This window comes from Ambystoma mexicanum, chromosome 11 (assembly GCF_040938575.1).
Source record: "Ambystoma mexicanum isolate Mex_15411 chromosome 11, UKY_AmexF1_1, whole genome shotgun sequence".
Taxonomy (NCBI): Eukaryota; Metazoa; Chordata; class Amphibia; order Caudata; family Ambystomatidae; genus Ambystoma; species Ambystoma mexicanum.
The window spans coordinates 823,708,340-823,727,273 of record NC_090934.1 but is presented as its reverse complement, the minus strand read 5'-3'; the positions used below and the strand labels follow the sequence as shown (position 1 = coordinate 823,727,273).

Genomic DNA, 18,934 nt, shown 5'->3' with positions numbered 1-18,934 from the left:
ACACATTTCCATTTTACTTTTTCACTCTCGCATTGCCTATTTCTCTCTCTCTCATAGATACATTATAGACAAGAGAGACATTGTCAGCGAGAGGGCTTCACAGCACCTTCCCCCATTTCCCTAAGTGCATTGCAAGGGGCTCTGGGAGGCGTGCACATTTGTCTGAAACACAAAGATCCACTGGCAATAAAAAGCGTAGTTCCCTAGTTTGCATTTCTTAGAATTTGAGGTGACACTCAGAGTTGTCTCGGGCGTGACTGTACCTTTCATAGGAGATGTGCTAATCGCCAAACTCTCTTCCTTTGTCCCAGTAATCTGTCTTAGTGCCTCTAGCTAGTTGTTTTCTGAAACAAAGCTTACCTGAACATCCTGTAAAATTGGTAACTTTTCAGTAGCAGTACAGTGCAGTATATAGCATTCCTGTTGCGCACAGCATCTAGATCCAAAAATTGCTTATTCTACCCCAGAAATTAGAATTCACCCAGTCAAACAGAGGGATCTATAAAGAGCATGGCAAGTAGTTAACATAAACTACTTCCCCCAAGTTCTCTTGGTGCACTCTGCTGCCCTCTTTTAACAGAAGAATGCAACTGCAGGTCTTGCTTCTCAGCAAGGTACCTACATATAGAAACCTTGGTGCACTCTTGCTAAATCTGCTGGAATGTGTCTTCTATTGTGCCCAAGGTGGTTGTGTATTTGGGGACTCAGGGAAGCAAGGGAGCAGTCTAATGCACTGCAGTGCTAAGAGAGGCATGCCTTTTTCAGAAAAAAGTTCAGGTTTTCTGCCAATCAGAAAAAAATAGCAATGCAATCAGGCCAAAGGCAGAACACACATGCCAGTGAGTCTCTGTGGCGCAATTGGTTAGCGCGTTCGGCTGTTAACCGAAAAGACGCTGCTGTTTTTGGCACAAAGACACAGAGTGTTCCACTCAGTAAACCTGAGTCATTTCTCCCGTGTTCTCTGGGTTCAGCCTACTGTCCCCTTTTAACACAAGTGTGCAACTGTGGCTTTCTCCTCATAGCAAGTTATGCCTACACAGAGGGCATTTGGTGCACTGTTGATGGGCTCTGTCCTCTACTAAATCCCCTGTGTTTGTGGATTACGGGAGGTAGGGAAGTGCTTGATACCCTGATTTGCTGTGGGAAATAGAGCTATTTTAGAAATATTTTCAGGTTGCCTGGGAAGCATAAGCAAACAGCACACCAATCAGGCCCCAGTGTAAGCACTGCATGAGTCTCTGTGGCGCAATCGGTTAGCGCGTTTGGCTGTTAACCAAAAGGTTGGTGGTTCAAGCCCACCCAGAGACGATGCATTTTGGCTCAAAAATTCAGCATGACCAACTATGAACTTCTGTTTACCTCTCGCAGGTCTCGTCTGCTGACGTCCAAAAAATCCAATAAACTGCAAGCAATTCTTCTCGCTTGCTTTAATTTTTCAAAACTTGCCATTCAATTCATAAACATCAAGACTTCATGGGAAGGGTTTGGCTGCAGCGTGTACTGATGCACAGAAGGAAGCTATCCTAGCCAGTCTACTTAAAGAAGCAATGAGGCTCTGCAGGTGCATGTACGTCTCCTACCTTTATTCTGTCATCAGACACACCAGGTAGACTGCCACAAGGACCTCGTGGCGCAATGGTAGCGCGTCTGACTCCAAATCAGAAGGTTGTGTGTTCAAATCACATCGGGGTCATACTTGCTTTTCCCACTCTGAAATACAAAATTGATCTTCAGTATCTCGTTATTTCAACCTGACTACATCTTTGTGCTCTGGGCCTAGTTGTTCTGGCGTTTCGAATGTAAGCTTTGCAGCAGGGAAGTATCATATTGACAGACACCCATGAAGGACATGGTCAAGCTTTAAAGCAGGCCAATCTCTATGTTTTACTGGATGCAGCAGAAGTATTTCCTCTTTACCATCTCTTCAAGTGGGCCTGACTGATGTGCTGTTTTGTGCACGCTACGTGGGCTTTGTAAAGCATACCTCTGCCATTTGCATGGCCTCCTAGCGCTGTCAATATTTTCGTGTAATCGCTGAATGCTGCAGTGTCCTGGGAACTCTAGGTGTGACTAAAGGATATATGTTGGGGCCCCGAAAGGGGGTCGGCAGTCTAGTGGCAATGCCCATCACTTTGCAGTTTGGGTTTGTGAGTTCAGGTACCGGTCTGGTGTCGGAAACCTGTAAGCGCCCTCCCAATCAACTGTCGGTCCTGGATTGTGAGGATTTCCCCTTATACTGGTCTCAGTAGACACATTTCCATTTTACTTTTTCACTCTCGCATTGCCTATTTCTCTCTCTCTCATAGATACATTATAGACAAGAGAGACATTGTCAGCGAGAGGGCTTCACAGCACCTTCCCCCCTTTCCCTAAGTGCATTGCAAGGGGCTCTGGGAGGCGTGCACATTTGTCTGAAACACAAAGATCAACTGGCAATAAAAAGCGTAGGTCCCTAGTTTGCATTTCTTAGAATTTGAGGTGACACTCAGAGTTGTCTCGGGCGTGACTGTACCTTTCATAGGAGATGTGCTAATCCCCAAACCCTCTTCCTTTGTCCCAGTAATCTGTCCTAGGGCCTCTAGCAAGTTGTTTTCTGAAACAAAGCTTACCTGAACATCCTGTAAAATTGGTAACTTTTCAGTAGCAGTACAGTGCAGTATATAGCATTCCTGTTGCGCACAGCATCTAGATCCAAAAATTGCTTACTCTACCCCAGAAATTAGAATTCACCCAGTCAAACAGAGGGATCTATAAAGAGCACGGCAAGTAGTTAACATAAGATACTTCCCCCAAGTTCTCTTGGTGCACTCTGCTGCCCTCTTTTAACAGAAGAATGCAACTGCAGGTCTTGCTTCTCAGCAAGGTACCTACATATAGAAACCTTGGTGCACTCTTGCTAAATCTGCTGGAATGTGTCTTCTATTGTGCCCAAGGTGGTTGTGTATTTGGGGACTCAGGGAAGCAAGGGAGCAGTCTAATGCACTGCAGTGCTAAGAGAGGCATGCCTTTTTCAGAAAAAAGTTCAGGTTTTCTGCCAATCAGAAAAAAATAGCAATGCAATCAGGCCAAAGGCAGAACACACATGCCAGTGAGTCTCTGTGGCGCAATTGGTTAGCGCGTTTGGCTGTTAACCGAAAAGACGCTGCTGTTTTTGGCACAAAGACACAGAGTGTTCCACTCAGTAAACCTGAGTCATTTCTCCCGTGTTCTCTGGGTTCAGCCTACTGTCCCCTTTTAACACAAGTGCGCAACTGTGGCTTTCTCCTCATAGCAAGTTATGCCTACACAGAGGACATTTGGTGCACTGTTGATGGGCTCTGTACTCTACTAAATCCACTGTGTGTGTGGATTAGGGGAGGTAGGGAAGTGCTTGATACTCTGATTTGCTGTGGGAAAAAGAGCTATTTTAGAAATATTTTCAGGTTGCCTGGGAAGCATAAGCAAACAGCACACCAATCAGGCCCCTGCGTAAGAACTGCATGAGTCTCTGTGGCGCAATCTGTTAGCGCTTTCAGCTGTTAACCGAAAGGTTGGTGGTTCAAGCCCACCCAGGGACGGTGCATTTTGGCTCAAAAATTCAGCGTGACCAACTATGGACTTCTGTTTACCTCTCGCAGGTCTCGTCTGCTGACGTTCAAAAAATCCAATAAACTGTAAGCAATTCTTCTCGCTTGCTTTAGTTTTTCAAAACTTGCCATTCAATTCATAAACATCAAGACTTCATGGGAAGGGTTTGGCTGCAGCGTGTACTGATGCACAGAAGGAAGCTATCCTAGCCAGTCTACTTAAAGAAGCAATGAGGCTCTGCAGGTGCATGTACGTCTCCTACCTTTATTCTGTCATCAGACACACCAGGTGGATTGCCGCAAGGACCTCGTGGCGCAATGGTAGCGCGTCTGACTCCAGATCAGAAGGTTGCGTGTTCAAATCACGTCGGGGTCATACTTGCTTTTCCCACTCTGAAATATAAAATTGCTCTTCAGTATCTCGTTATTTCAACCTGACTGCATCTTTGTGCTCTGGGCCTAGTTGTTCTGGCGTTTCGAATGTAAACTTTGCAGCAGGGAAGTATCATATTGACAGACACCCATGAAGGACATGGTCAACCTTTAAAGCAGGCCAATCTCTATGTTTTACTGGATGCAGCAGAAGTATTTCCTCTTTACCATCTCTTCAAGTGGGCCTGACTGATGTGCTGTTTTGTGCACGCTACGTGGGCTTTGTAAAGCATACCTCTGCCATTTGCATGGCCTCCTAGCGCTGTCAATATTTTCGTGTAATCGCTGAATGCTGCACTGTCCTGGGAACTCTAGGTGTGACTAAAGGATATATGCTGGGGCCCCGAAAGGGGGTCGGCAGTCTAGTGGCAATGCCCATCACTTTGTAGTTTGGGTTTGTGAGTTCAGGTACCGGTCTGGTGTCAGAAAACTGTAAGCGCCCTCCCAATCAACTGTCGGTCCTGGATTGTGAGGATTTCCCCTTATACTGGTCTCAGTAGACACATTTCCATTTTACTTTTTCACTCTCGCATTGCCTATTTCTCTCTCTCTCATAGATACATTATAGACAAGAGAGACATTGTAAGCGAGAGGGTTGCACAGCACCTTCCCCCATTTCCCTAAGTGCATTGCATGGGGCTCTGGGAGGCGTGCACATTTGTCTGAAACACAAAGATCCACTGGCAATAAAAGGCTTAGGACCCCAGTTCGCATTTCTTAGAATTTGAGGAGGCACTCAGAGTTGTCTCGGGCGTGACTGTACCTTTCATAGTGCTAATCCCCAAACCCTCTTCCTTTGTCCCAGTAATCTGTCTTAGTGCCTCTAGCAAGTTGTTTTCTGAAACAAAGCTTACCTTATCCTGTAAAATTGGTAACTTTTCAGTAGCAGTACAGTGCAGTATATAGCATTCCTGTTGCGCACAGCATCTAGATCCAAAAATTGCTTACTCTACCCCAGAAATTAGAATTCACCCAGTCAAACAGAGGGATCTATAAACAGCATGGCAAGTAGTTAACATAAGCTACTTCCCCCAAGTTCACTTGGTGCACTCTGCTGCCCTCTTTTAACAGAAGAATGCAACTGCAGGTCTTGCTTCTCAGCAAGGTACCTACATATAGAATCCTTGGTGCACTCTTGCTAAATCTGCTGGAATGTGTCTTCTATTGTGCCCAAGGTGGTTGTGTATTTGGGGACTCAGGGAAGCAAGGGAGCAGTCTAATGCACTGCAGTGCTAAGAGAGGCATGCCTTTTTCAGAAAAAAGTTCAGGTTTTCTGCCAATCAGAAAAAAATAGCAATGCAATCAGGCCAAAGGCAGAACACACATGCCAGTGAGTCTCTGTGGCGCAATTGGTTAGCGCGTTCGGCTGTTAACCGAAAAGACGCTGCTGTTTTTGGCACAAAGACACAGAGTGTTCCACTCAGTAAACCTGAGTCATTTCTCCCGTGTTCTCTGGGTTCAGCCTACTGTCCCCTTTTAACACAAGTGCGCAACTGTGGCTTTCTCCTCATAGCAAGTTATGCCTATACAGAGGACATTTGGTGCACTGTTGATGGGCTCTGTCCTCTACTAAATCCCCTGTGTTTGTGGATTAGGGGAGGTAGGGAAGTGCTTGATACCCTGATTTGCTGTGGGAAATAGAGCTATTTTAGAAATATTTTCAGGTTGCCTGGGAAGCATAAGCAAACAGCACACCAATCAGGCCCCTGTATAAGAACTGTATGAGTCTCTGTGGCGCAATCGGTTAGCGCGTTCGGCTGTTAACCGAAAGGTTGATGGTTCAAGCCCACCCAGGGACGGTGCATTTTGGCTCAAAAATTCAGCGTGACCAACTATGGACTTCTGTTTACCTCTCGCAGGTCTCGTCTGCTGACGTCCAAAAAATCCAATAAACTGCAAGCAATTCTTCTCGCTTGCTTTAGTTTTTCAAAACTTGCCATTCAATTCATAAACATCAAGACTTCATGGGAAGGGTTTGGCTGCAGCGTGTACTGATGCACAGAAGGAAGCTATCCTAGCCAGTCTACTTAAAGAAGCAATGAGGCTCTGCAGGTGCATGTACGTCTCCTACCTTTATTCTGTCATCAGACACACCAGGTGGAGTGCCGCATGGACCTCGTGGCGCAATGGTAGCACGTCTGACTCCAGATCCGAAGGTTTCGTGTTCAAATCACGTCGGGGTCATATTTGCTTTTCCCACTCTGAAATATAAAATTGCTCTTCAGTATCTTGTTATTTCAACCTGACTGCATCTTTGTGCTCTGGGCCTAGTTGTTCTGGCGTTTCGAATGTAAACTTTGCAGCAGGGAAGTATCATATTGACAGACACCCATGAAGGACATGGTCAACCTTTAAAGCAGGCCAATCTCTATGTTTTACTGGATGCAGCAGAAGTATTTCCTCTTTACCATCTCTTCAAGTGGGCCTGACTGATGTGCTGTTTTGTGCACGCTACGTGGGCTTTGTAAAGCATACCTCTGCCATTTGCATGGCCTCCTAGCGCTGTCAATATTTTCGTGTAATCGCTGAATGCTGCACTGTCCTGGGAACTCTAGGTGTGACTAAAGGATATATGCTGGGGCCCCGAAAGGGGGTCGGCAGTCTAGTGGCAATGCCCATCACTTTGCAGTTTGGGTTTGTGAGTTCAGGTACCGGTCTGGTGTCGGAAACCTGTAAGCGCCCTCCCAATCAACTGTCGGTCCTGGATTGTGAGGATTTCCCCTTATACTGGTCTCAGTAGACACATTTCCATTTTACTTTTTCACTCTCGCATTGCCTATTTCTCTCTCTCTCATAGATACATTATAGACAAGAGAGACATTGTCAGCGAGAGGGCTTCACAGCACCTTCCCCCATTTCCCTAAGTGCATTGCAAGGGGCTCTGGGAGGCGTGCACATTTGTCTGAAACACAAAGATCCACTGGCAATAAAAAGCGTAGGTCCCTAGTTTGCATTTCTTAGAATTTGAGGTGACACTCAGAGTTGTCTCGGGCGTGACTGTACCTTTCATAGGAGATGTGCTAATCCCCAAACCCTCTTCCTTTGTCCCAGTAATCTATCTTAGTGCCTCTAGCAAGTTGTTTTCTGAAACAAAGCTTACCTGAACATCCTGTAAAATTGGTAACTTTTCAGTAGCAGTACAGTGCAGTATATAGCATTCCTGTTGCGCACAGCATCTAGATCCAAAAATTGCTTACTCTACCCCAGAAATTAGAATTCACCCAGTCAAACAGAGGGATCTATAAAGAGCATGGCAAGTAGTTAACATAAGCTACTTCCCCCAAGTTATCTTGGTGCACTCTGCTGCCCTCTTTTAACAGAAGAATGCAACTGCAGGTCTTGCTTCTCAGCAAGGTACCTACATATAGAAACCTTGGTGCACTCTTGCTAAATCTGCTGGAATGTGTCTTCTATTGTGCCCAAGGTGGTTGTGTATTTGGGAACTCAGGGAAGCAAGGGAGCAGTCTAATGCACTGCAGTGCTAAGAGAGGCATGCCTTTTTCAGAAAAAAGTTCAGGTTTTCTGCCAATCAGAAAAAATAGCAATGCAATCAGGCCAAAGGCAGAGCACACATGCCAGTGAGTCTCTGTGGCGCAATTGGTTAGCGCGTTCGGCTGTTAACCGAAAAGACGCTGCTGTTTTTGGCACAAAGACACAGAGAGTTCCACTCAGTAAACCTGAGTCATTTCTCCCGTGTTCTCTGGGTTCAGCCTACTGTCCCCTTTTAACACAAGTGCGCAACTGTAGCTTTCTCCTCATAGCAAGTTATGCCTACACAGAGGACATTTTGTGCACTGTTGATGGGCTCTGTCCTCTACTAAATCCCCTGTGTTTGTGGATTAGGGGAGGTAGGGAAGTGCTTGATACCCTGATTTGCTGTGGGAAATAGAGCTATTTTAGAAATATTTTCAGGTTGCCTGGGGAGCATAAGCAAACAGCACACCAATCAGGCCCCAGTGTAAGCACTGCATGAGTCTCTGTGGCGCAATCGGTTAGCGCATTCGGCTGTTAACCGAAAGGTTGGTGGTTCAAGCCCACCTAGGGACGATGCATTTTGGCTCAAAAATTCAGCATGACCAACTACGAACTTCTGTTTACCTCTCGCAGGTCTCGTCTGCTGACGTCCAAAAAATCCAATAAACTGCAAGCAATTCTTCTCGCTTGCTTTAGTTTTTCAAAACTTGCCATTCAATTCATAAACATCAAGACTTCACGGGAAGGGTTTGGCTGCAGCGTGTACTGATGCACAGAAGGAAGCTATCCTAGCCAGTCTACTTAAAGAAGCAATGAGGCTCTGCAGGTGCATGTACGTCTCCTACCTTTATTCTGTCATCAGACACACCAGGTGGATTGCCACAAGGACCTCGTGGCGCAATGGTAGCGCGTCTGATTCCAGATCAGAAGGTTGCGTGTTCAAATCACGTCGGGCTCATATTTGCTTTTCCCACTCTGAAATACAAAATTGCTCTATAGTATCTCGTTATTTCAACCTGACTGCATCTTTGTGCTCTGGGCCTAGTTGTTCTGGCGTTTCGAATGTAAGCTTTGCAGCAGGGAAGTATCATATTGACAGACACCCATGAAGGACATGGTCAACCTTTAAAGCAGGCCAATCTCTATGTTTTACTGGATGCAGCAGACGTATTTCCTCTTTACCATCTCTTCAAGTGGGCCTGACTGATGTGCTGTTTTGTGCACGCTACGTGGGCTTTGTAAAGCATACCTCTGCCATTTGCATGGCCTCCTAGCGCTGTCAATATTTTCGTGTAATCGCTGAATGCTGCACTGTCCTGGGAACTCTAGGTGTGACTAAAGGATATATGCTGGGGCCCCGAAAGGGGGTCGGCAGTCTAGTGGCAATGCCCATCACTTTGTAGTTTGGGTTTGTGAGTTCAGGTACCGGTCTGGTATCAGAAAACTGTAAGCGCCCTCCCAATCAACTGTCGGTCCTGGATTGTGAGGATTTCCCCTTATACTGGTCTCAGTAGACACATTTCCATTTTACTTTTTAACTCTCGCATTGCCTATTTCTCTCTCTCTCATAGATACATTATAGACAAGAGAGACATTGTCAGCGAGAGGGTTGCACAGCACCTTCCCCCATTTCCCTAAGTGCATTGCAAGGGGCTCTGGGAGGCGTGCACATTTGTCTGAAACACAAAGATCCACTGGCAATAAAAAGCGTAGGTCCCTAGTTTGCATTTCTTAGAATTTGAGGTGACAATCAGAGTTGTCTCGGGCGTGACTGTACCTTTCATAGGAGATGTGCTAATCCCCAAACCCTCTTCCTTTGTCCCAGTAATCTGTCCTAGGGCCTCTAGCAAGTTGTTTTCTGAAACAAAGCTTACCTGAACATCCTGTATAATTAGTAACTTTTCAGTAGCAGTACAGTGCAGTATATAGCATTCCTGTTGCGCACAGCATCTAGATCCAAAAATTGCTTACTCTACCCCAGAAATTAGAATTCACCCAGTCAAACAGAGGGATCTATAAAGAGCATGGCAAGTAGTTAACATAAGCTACTTCCCCCAAGTTCTCTTGGTGCACTCTGAGGCCCTCTTTTAACAGAAGAATGCAACTGCAGGTCTTGCTTCTCAGCAAGGTACCTACATATAGAAACCTTGGTGCACTCTTGCTAAATCTGCTGGAATGTGTCTTCTATTGTGCCCAAGGTGGTTGTGTATTTGGGGACTCAGGGAAGCAAGGGAGCAGTCTAATGCACTGCAGTGCTAAGAGAGGCATGCCTTTTTCAGAAAAAAGTTCAGGTTTTCTGCCAATCAGAAAAAAATAGCAATGCAATCAGGCCAAAGGCAGAACACACATGCCAGTGAGTCTCTGTGGCGCAATTTGTTAGCGCGTTCGGCTGTTAACCGAAAAGACGCTGCTGTTTTTGGCACAAAGACACAGAGTGTTCCACTCAGTAAACCTGAGTCATTTCTCCCGTGTTCTCTGGGTTCAGCCTACTGTCCCCTTTTAACACAAGTGCGCAACTGTGGCTTTCTCCTCATAGCAAGTTATGCCTACACAGAGGACATTTGGTGCACTGTTGATGGGCTCTGTCCTCTACTAAATCCCCTGTGTTAGTGGATTAGTGGAGGTAGGGAAGTGCTTGATACCCTGATTTGCTGTGGGAAATAGAGCTATTTTAGAAATATTTTCAGGTTGCCTGGGAAGCATAAGCAAACAGCACACCAATCAGGCCCCAATGTGTCCCCTGTGGCGCAATCGGTTAGCGCGTTCGGCTGTTAACCGAAAGGTTGGTGGGTCAAGCCCACCCAGGAACGATGCGTTTTGGCTCAAAAATTCAGCATGACCAACTATGACCTTCTGTTTACCTCTCGCAGGTCTCGTCTGCTGACGTCCAAAAAATCCAATAAACTGCAAGCAATTCTTCTCGCTTGCTTTAGTTTTTCAGAACTTGCCATTCAATTCATAAACATCAAGACTTCATGGGAAGGGTTTGGCTGCAGCGTGTACTGATGCACAGAAGGAAGCTATCCTAGCCAGTCTACTTAAAGAAGCAATGAGGCTCTGCAGGTGCATGTACGTCTCCTACCTTTATTCTGTCATCAGACACACCAGGTGGACTGCCACAAGGACCTCATGGCGCAATGGTAGCGCGTCTGACTCCAGATCAGAAGGTTGCGTGTTCAAATCACGTCGGGGTCATATTTGCTTTTCCCACTCTGAAATACAAAATTGCTCTTCAGTATCTCGTTATTTCAACCTGACTGCATCTTTGTGCTCTGGGCCTAGTTGTTCTGGCGTTTCGAATGTAAGCTTTGCAGCAGGGAAGTATCATATTGACAGACACCCATGAAGGACATGGTCAACCTTTAAAGCAGGCCAATCTCTATGTTTTACTGGATGCAGCAGAAGTATTTCCTCTTTACCATCTCTTCAAGTGGGCCTGACTGATGTGCTGTTTTGTGCACGCTACGTGGGCTTTGTAAAGCATACCTCTGCCATTTGCATGGCCTCCTAGCGCTGTCAATATTTTCGTGTATTCGCTGAATGCTGCACTGTCCTGGGAACTCTAGGTGTGACTAAAGGATATATGCTGGGGCCCCGAAAGGGGGTCGGCAGTCTAGTGGCAATGCCCATCACTTTGCAGTTTGGGTTTGTGAGTTCAGGTACCGGTCTGGTGTAGGAAACCTGTAAGCGCCCTCCCAATCAACTGTCGGTCCTGGATTGTGAGGATTTCCCCTTATACTGGTCTCAGTAGACACATTTCCATTTTACTCTTTCACTCTCGCATTGCCTATTTCTCTCTCTCTCATAGATACATTATAGACAAGAGAGACATTGTCAGCGAGAGGGCTTCACAGCACCTTCCCCCATTTCCCTAAGTGCATTGCAACGGGCTCTGGGAGGCGTGCACATTTGTCTGAAACACAAAGATCCACTGGCAATAAAAAGCGTAGGTCCCTAGTTTGCATTTCTTAGAATTTGAGGTGACACTCAGAGTTGTCTCGGGCGTGACTGTACCTTTCATAGGAGATGTGCTAATCCCCAAACCCTCTTCCTTTGTCCCAGTAATCTGTTTTAGTGCCTCTAGCAAGTTGTTTTCTGAAACAAAGCTTACCTGAACATCCTGTAAAATTGGTAACTTTTCAGTAGCAGTACAGTGCAGTATATAGCATTCCTGTTGCGCACAGCATCTAGATCCAAAAATTGCTTACTCTACCCCAGAAATTAGAATTCACCCAGTCAAACAGAGGGATCTATAAAGAGCATGGCAAGTAGTTAACATAAGCTACTTCCCCCAAGTTCTCTTGGTGCACTCTGCTGCCCTCTTTTAACAGAAGAATGCAACTGCAGGTCTTGCTTCTCAGCAAGGTACCTACATATAGAATCCTTGGTGCACTCTTGCTAAATATGCTGGAATGTGTCTTCTATTGTGCCCAAGGTGGTTGTGTATTTGGGGACTCAGGGAAGCAAGGGAGCAGTCTAATGCACTGCAGTGCTAAGAGAGGCATGCCTTTTTCAGAAAAAAGTTCAGGTTTTCTGCCAATCAGAAAAAAATAGCAATGCAATCAGGCCAAAGGCAGAACACACATGCCAGTGAGTCTCTGTGGCGCAATTGGTTAGCGCGTTCGGCTGTTAACCGAAAAGACGCTGCTGTTTTTGGCACAAAGACACAGAGTGTTCCACTCAGTAAACCTGAGTCATTTCTCCCGTGTTCTCTGGGTTCAGCCACCTGTCCCCTTTTAACACAAGTGTGCAACTGTGGCTTTCTCCTCATAGCAAGTTATGCCTATACAGAGGACATTTGGTGCACTGTTGATGGGCTCTGTCCTCTACTAAATCCCCTGTGTTTGTGGATTAGGGGAGGTAGGGAAGTGCTTGATACCCTGATTTGCTGTGGGAAATAGAGCTATTTTAGAAATATTTTCAGGTTGCCTGGGAAGCATAAGCAAACAGCACACCAATCAGGCCCCTGTGTAAAAACTGCATGAGTCTCTGTGGCGCAATCGGTTAGCGCGTTCGGCTGTTAACTGAAAGGTTGGTGGTTCAAGCCCACCCAGGGACGGTGCATTTTGGCTCAAAAATTCAGCGTGACCAACTATGGACTTCTGTTTACCTCTCGCAGGTCTCGTCTGCTGACGTCCAAAAAATCCAATAAACTGCAAGCAATTCTTCTCGCTTGCTTTAGTTTTTCAAAACTTGCCATTCAATTCATAAACATCAAGACTTCATGGGAAGGGTTTGGCTGCAGCGTGTACTGATGCACAGAAGGAAGCTATCCTAGCCAGTCTACTTAAAGAAGCAATGAGGCTCTGCAGGGCCATGTACGTCTCCTACCTTTATTCTGTCATCAGACACACCAGGTGGACTGTCACAAGGACCTCGTGGCGCAATGGTAGCACATCTGACTCCAGATCAGAAGGTTGCGTGTTCAAATCACGTCGGGGTCATTTTTGCTTTTCCCACTCTGAAATACAAAATTGCTCTTCAGTATCTCGTTATTTCAACCTGACTGCATCTTTGTGCTCTGGGCCTAGTTGTTCTGGCGTTTCGAATGTAAGCTTTGCAGCAGGGAAGTTTCATATTGACAGACACCCATGAAGGACATGGTCAACCTTTAAAGCAGGCCAATCTCTATGTTTTACTGGATGCAGCAGAAGTATTTCCTCTTTACCATCTCTTCAAGTGGGCCTGACTGATGTGCTGTTTTGTGCACGCTAGGTGGGCTTTGTAAAGCATACCTCTGCCATTTGCATGGCCTCCTAGCGCTGTCAATATTTTCGTGTAATCGCTGAATGCTGCACTGTCCTGGGAACTCTAGGTGTGACTAAAGGATATATGCTGGGGGCCCGAAAGGGGGTCGGCAGTCTAGTGGCAATGCCCATCACTTTGCAGTTTGGGTTTGTGAGTTCAGGTACCCGTCTGGTGTCGGAAACCTGTAAGCGCCCTCCCAATCAACTGTCGGTCCTGGATTGTGAGGATTTCCCCTTATACTGGTCTCAGTAGACACATTTCCATTTTACTTTTTCACTCTCGCATTGCCTATTTCTCTCTCTCTCATAGATACATTATAGACAAGAGAGACATTGTCAGCGAGAGGGCTTCACAGCACCTTCCCCCATTTCCCTAAGTGCATTGCAAGGGGCTCTGGGAGGCGTGCACATTTGTCTGAAACACAAAGATCCCCTAGCAATAAAAAGCGTAGGTCCCTAGTTTGCATTTCTTAGAATTTGAGGTGACACTCAGAGTTGTCTCGGGCGTGACTGTACCTTTCATAGGAGATGTGCTAATCCCCAAACCCTCTTCCTTTGTCCCAGTAATCTGTCTTAGTGCCTCTAGCAAGTTGTTTTCTGAAACAAAGCTTACCTGAACATCCTGTAAAATTGGTAACTTTTCAGTAGCAGTACAGTGCAGTATATAGCATTCCTGTTGCGCACAGCATCTAGATCCAAAAATTGCTTATTCTACCCTAGAAATTAGAATTCACCCAGTCAAACAGAGGGATCTATAAAGAGCATGGCAAGTAGTTAACATAAGCTACTTCCCCCAAGTTCTCTTGGTGCACTCTGCTGCCCTCTTTTAACAGAAGAATGCAACTGCAGGTCTTGCTTCTCAGCAAGGTACCTACATATAGAATCCTTGGTGCACTCTTGCTAAATATGCTGGAATGTGTCTTCTATTGTGCCCAAGGTGGTTGTGTATTTGGGGACTCAGGGAAGCAAGGGAGCAGTCTAATGCACTGCAGTGCTAAGAGAGGCATGCCTTTTTCAGAAAAAAGTTCAGGTTTTCTGCCAATCAGAAAAAAATAGCAATGCAATCAGGCCAAAGGCAGAACACACATGCCAGTGAGTCTCTGTGGCGCAATTGGTTAGCGCGTTCGGCTGTTAACCGAAAAGACGCTGCTGTTTTTGGCACAAAGACACAGAGTGTTCCACTCAGTAAACCTGAGTCATTTCTCCCGTGTTCTCTGGGTTCAGCCACCTGTCCCCTTTTAACACAAGTGTGCAACTGTGGCTTTCTCCTCATAGCAAGTTATGCCTATACAGAGGACATTTGGTGCACTGTTGATGGGCTCTGTCCTCTACTAAATCCCCTGTGTTTGTGGATTAGGGGAGGTAGGGAAGTGCTTGATACCCTGATTTGCTGTGGGAAATAGAGCTATTTTAGAAATATTTTCAGGTTGCCTGGGAAGCATAAGCAAACAGCACACCAATCAGGCCCCTGTGTAAAAACTGCATGAGTCTCTGTGGCGCAATCGGTTAGCGCGTTCGGCTGTTAACTGAAAGGTTGGTGGTTCAAGCCCACCCAGGGACGGTGCATTTTGGCTCAAAAATTCAGCGTGACCAACTATGGACTTCTGTTTACCTCTCGCAGGTCTCGTCTGCTGACGTCCAAAAAATCCAATAAACTGCAAGCAATTCTTCTCGCTTGCTTTAGTTTTTCAAAACTTGCCATTCAATTCATAAACATCAAGACTTCATGGGAAGGGTTTGGCTGCAGCGTGTACTGATGCACAGAAGGAAGCTATCCTAGCCAGTCTACTTAAAGAAGCAATGAGGCTCTGCAGGGCCATGTACGTCTCCTACCTTTATTCTGTCATCAGACACACCAGGTGGACTGTCACAAGGACCTCGTGGAGCAATGGTAGCACATCTGACTCCAGATCAGAAGGTTGCGTGTTCAAATCACGTCGGGGTCATTTTTGCTTTTCCCACTCTGAAATACAAAATTGCTCTTCAGTATCTCGTTATTTCAACCTGACTGCATCTTTGTGCTCTGGGCCTAGTTGTTCTGGCGTTTCGAATGTAAGCTTTGCAGCAGGGAAGTTTCATATTGACAGACACCCATGAAGGACATGGTCAACCTTTAAAGCAGGCCAATCTCTATGTTTTACTGGATGCAGCAGAAGTATTTCCTCTTTACCATCTCTTCAAGTGGGCCTGACTGATGTGCTGTTTTGTGCACGCTAGGTGGGCTTTGTAAAGCATACCTCTGCCATTTGCATGGCCTCCTAGCGCTGTCAATATTTTCGTGTAATCGCTGAATGCTGCACTGTCCTGGGAACTCTAGGTGTGACTAAAGGATATATGCTGGGGGCCCGAAAGGGGGTCGGCAGTCTAGTGGCAATGCCCATCACTTTGCAGTTTGGGTTTGTGAGTTCAGGTACCCGTCTGGTGTCGGAAACCTGTAAGCGCCCTCCCAATCAACTGTCGGTCCTGGATTGTGAGGATTTCCCCTTATACTGGTCTCAGTAGACACATTTCCATTTTACTTTTTCACTCTCGCATTGCCTATTTCTCTCTCTCTCATAGATACATTATAGACAAGAGAGACATTGTCAGCGAGAGGGCTTCACAGCACCTTCCCCCATTTCCCTAAGTGCATTGCAAGGGGCTCTGGGAGGCGTGCACATTTGTCTGAAACACAAAGATCCCCTAGCAATAAAAAGCGTAGGTCCCTAGTTTGCATTTCTTAGAATTTGAGGTGACACTCAGAGTTGTCTCGGGCGTGACTGTACCTTTCATAGGAGATGTGCTAATCCCCAAACCCTCTTCCTTTGTCCCAGTAATCTGTCTTAGTGCCTCTAGCAAGTTGTTTTCTGAAACAAAGCTTACCTGAACATCCTGTAAAATTGGTAACTTTTCAGTAGCAGTACAGTGCAGTATATAGCATTCCTGTTGCGCACAGCATCTAGATCCAAAAATTGCTTATTCTACCCTAGAAATTAGAATTCACCCAGTCAAACAGAGGGATCTATAAAGAGCATGGCAAGTAGTTAACATAAGCTACTTCCCCCAAGTTCTCTTGGTGCACTCTGCTGCCCTCTTTTAACAGAAGAATGCAACTGCAGGTCTTGCTTCTCAGCAAGGTACCTACATATAGAAACCTTGGTGCACTCTTGCTAAATCTGCTGGAATGTGTCTTCTATTGTGCCCAAGGTGGTTGTGTATTTGGGGACTCAGGGAAGCAAGGGAGCAGTCTAATGCACTGCAGTGCTAAGAGAGGCATGCCTTTTTCAGAAAAAAGTTCAGGTTTTCTGCCAATCAGAAAAAAATAGCAATGCAATCAGGCCAAAGGCAGAACACACATGCCAGTGAGTCTCTGTGGCGCAATTGGTTAGCGCGTTCGGCTGTTAACCGAAAAGACGCTGCTGTTTTTGGCACAAAGACACAGAGTGTTCCACTCAGTAAACCTGAGTCATTTCTCCCGTGTTCTCTGGGTTCAGCCTACTGTCCCCTTTTAACACAAGTGCGCAACTGTGGCTTTCTCCTCATAGCAAGTTATGCCTACACAGAGGACATTTGGTGCACTGTTGATGGGCTCTGTCCTCTACTAAATCCCCTGTGTTAGTGGATTAGTGGAGGTAGGGAAGTGCTTGATACCCTGATTTGCTGTGGGAAATAGAGCTATTTTAGAAATATTTTCAGGTTGCCTGGGAAGCATAAGCAAACAGCACACCAATCAGGCCCCAGTGTAAGCACTGCATGAGTCTCTGTGGCGCAATCGGTTAGCGCGTTAGGCTGTTAAAAGAAAGGTTGGTGGTTCAAGCCCACCCAGGGACGATGCATTTTGGCTCAAAAATTCAGCATGACCAACTATGAACTTCTGTTTACCTCTCGCAGGTCTCGTCTGCTGACGTCCAAAAAATCCAATAAACTGCAAGCAATTCTTCTCGCTTGCTTTAGTTTTTCAAAACTTGCCATTCAATTCATAAACATCAAGACTTCATGGGAAGGGTTTGGCTGCAGCGTGTACTGATGCACAGAAGGAAGCTATCCTAGCCAGTCTACTTAAAGAAGCAATGAGGCTCTGCAGGTGCATGTACGTCTCCTACCTTTATTCTGTCATCAGACACACCAGGTGGACTGCCACAAGGACCTCGTGGCGCAGTGGTAGCGCGTCTGACTCCAGATCAGAAGGTTGTGTGTTCAAATCACATCGGGGTCACACTTGCTTTTCCCACTCTGAAATACAAAATTGCTCTTCAGTATCTCGTTATTTCAACCTGACTGCATCTTTGTGCTCTGGGCCTAGTTGTTCTGGCGTTTCGAATGTAAGCTTTGCAGCAGGGAAGTATCATATTGACAGACACCCATGAAGGACATGGTCAACCTTTAAAGCAGGCCAATCTCTATGTTTTACTGGATGTAGCAGAAGTATTTCCTCTTTAACATCTCTTCAAGTGGGCCTGACTGATGTGCTGTTTTGTGCACGCTACGTGGGCTTTGTAAAGCATACCTCTGCCATTTGAATGGCCTCCTAGCACTGTCAATATTTTCGTGTAATCGCTGAATGCTGCACTGTCCTGGGAACTCTAGGTGTGACTAAAGGATATATGCTGGGGCCCCGAAAGGGGGTCGGTAATCTAGTGGCAATGCCCATGACTTTGCAGTTTGGGTTTGTGAGTTCAGGTACCGGTCTGGTGTCGGAAACCTGTAAGCGTCCTCCCAATCAACTGTCGGTCCTGGATTGTGAGGATTTCCCCTTAGACTGGTCTCAGTAGACACATTTCCATTTTACTTTTTCACTCTCGCATTGCCTATTTCTCTCTCTCTCATAGATACATTATAGACAAGAGAGACATTGTCAGCGAGAGGGCTTCACAGCACCTTCCCCCATTTCCCTAAGTGCATTGCAAGGGGCTCTGGGAGGCGTGCACATTTGTCTGAAAAACAAAGATCCACTGGCAATAAAAAGCGTAGGTCCCTAGTTTGCATTTCTTAGAATTTGAGGTGACACTCAGAGTTGTCTCGGGCGTGACTGTACCTTTCATAGGAGATGTGCTAATCCCCAAACCCTCTTCCTTTGTCCCAGTAATCTGTCCTAGGGCCTCTAGCAAGTTGTTTTCTGAAACAAAGCTTACCTGAACATCCTGTAAAATTGGTAACTTTTCAGTAGCAGTACAGTGCAGCATATAGCATTCCTGTTGCGCACAGCATCTAGATCCAAAAATTGCTTACTCTACCCCAGAAATTAGAATTCACCCAGTCAAACAGAGGGATCTATAAAGAGCATGGCAAGTAGTTAACATAAGCTACTTCCCCCAAGTTCTCTTGGTGCACTCTGCTGCCCTCTTTTAACAGAAGAATGCAACTGCAGGTCTTGCTTCTCAGCAAGGTACCTACATATAGAATCCTTGGTGCACTCTTGCTAAATCTGCTGGAATGTGTCTTCTATTGTGCCCAAGGTGGTTGTGTATTTGGGGACTCAGGGAAGCAAGGGAGCAGTCTAATGCACTGCAGTGCTAAGAGAGGCATGCCTTTTTCAGAAAAAAGTTCAGGTTTTCTGCCAATCAGAAAAAAATAGCAATGCAATCAGGCCAAAGGCAGAACACACATGCCAGTGAGTCTCTGTGGCGCAATTGGTTAGCGCGTTCGGCTGTTAACCGAAAAGACGCTGCTGTTTTGGGCACAAAGACACAGAGTGTTCCACTCAGTAAACCTGAGTCATTTCTCCCGTGTTCTCTG

General features: G+C 46.0%; 12 non-coding genes across 12 annotated transcripts; all 12 read left to right on the top strand.

The window, feature by feature from the left end:
- Positions 1–1,234: 1,234 nt before the first annotated feature.
- On the top strand, positions 1,235–1,308 carry TRNAN-GUU (transfer RNA asparagine (anticodon GUU)). The gene has a single exon. It is a non-coding gene; the product is annotated as a tRNA-Asn (tRNA).
- A 313-nt stretch (positions 1,309–1,621) lies between these two features.
- Positions 1,622–1,693, top strand: TRNAW-CCA (transfer RNA tryptophan (anticodon CCA)). Its single transcript has one exon. It is a non-coding gene; the product is annotated as a tRNA-Trp (tRNA).
- Positions 1,694–3,870: 2,177 nt separating this feature from the next.
- On the top strand, positions 3,871–3,942 carry TRNAW-CCA (transfer RNA tryptophan (anticodon CCA)). The gene has a single exon. It is a non-coding gene; the product is annotated as a tRNA-Trp (tRNA).
- Positions 3,943–5,723: 1,781 nt separating this feature from the next.
- TRNAN-GUU (transfer RNA asparagine (anticodon GUU)) lies at positions 5,724–5,797 on the top strand. Its single transcript has one exon. It is a non-coding gene; the product is annotated as a tRNA-Asn (tRNA).
- Positions 5,798–7,971: 2,174 nt separating this feature from the next.
- On the top strand, positions 7,972–8,045 carry TRNAN-GUU (transfer RNA asparagine (anticodon GUU)). Its single transcript has one exon. It is a non-coding gene; the product is annotated as a tRNA-Asn (tRNA).
- Positions 8,046–8,358: 313 nt separating this feature from the next.
- TRNAW-CCA (transfer RNA tryptophan (anticodon CCA)) lies at positions 8,359–8,430 on the top strand. The gene has a single exon. It is a non-coding gene; the product is annotated as a tRNA-Trp (tRNA).
- A 2,165-nt stretch (positions 8,431–10,595) lies between these two features.
- Positions 10,596–10,667, top strand: TRNAW-CCA (transfer RNA tryptophan (anticodon CCA)). Its single transcript has one exon. It is a non-coding gene; the product is annotated as a tRNA-Trp (tRNA).
- A 1,790-nt stretch (positions 10,668–12,457) lies between these two features.
- Positions 12,458–12,531, top strand: TRNAN-GUU (transfer RNA asparagine (anticodon GUU)). Its single transcript has one exon. It is a non-coding gene; the product is annotated as a tRNA-Asn (tRNA).
- Positions 12,532–12,844: 313 nt separating this feature from the next.
- Positions 12,845–12,916, top strand: TRNAW-CCA (transfer RNA tryptophan (anticodon CCA)). Its single transcript has one exon. It is a non-coding gene; the product is annotated as a tRNA-Trp (tRNA).
- Positions 12,917–14,706: 1,790 nt separating this feature from the next.
- TRNAN-GUU (transfer RNA asparagine (anticodon GUU)) lies at positions 14,707–14,780 on the top strand. The gene has a single exon. It is a non-coding gene; the product is annotated as a tRNA-Asn (tRNA).
- Positions 14,781–15,093: 313 nt separating this feature from the next.
- TRNAW-CCA (transfer RNA tryptophan (anticodon CCA)) lies at positions 15,094–15,165 on the top strand. Its single transcript has one exon. It is a non-coding gene; the product is annotated as a tRNA-Trp (tRNA).
- Positions 15,166–17,342: 2,177 nt separating this feature from the next.
- TRNAW-CCA (transfer RNA tryptophan (anticodon CCA)) lies at positions 17,343–17,414 on the top strand. The gene has a single exon. It is a non-coding gene; the product is annotated as a tRNA-Trp (tRNA).
- Positions 17,415–18,934: the final 1,520 nt, after the last annotated feature.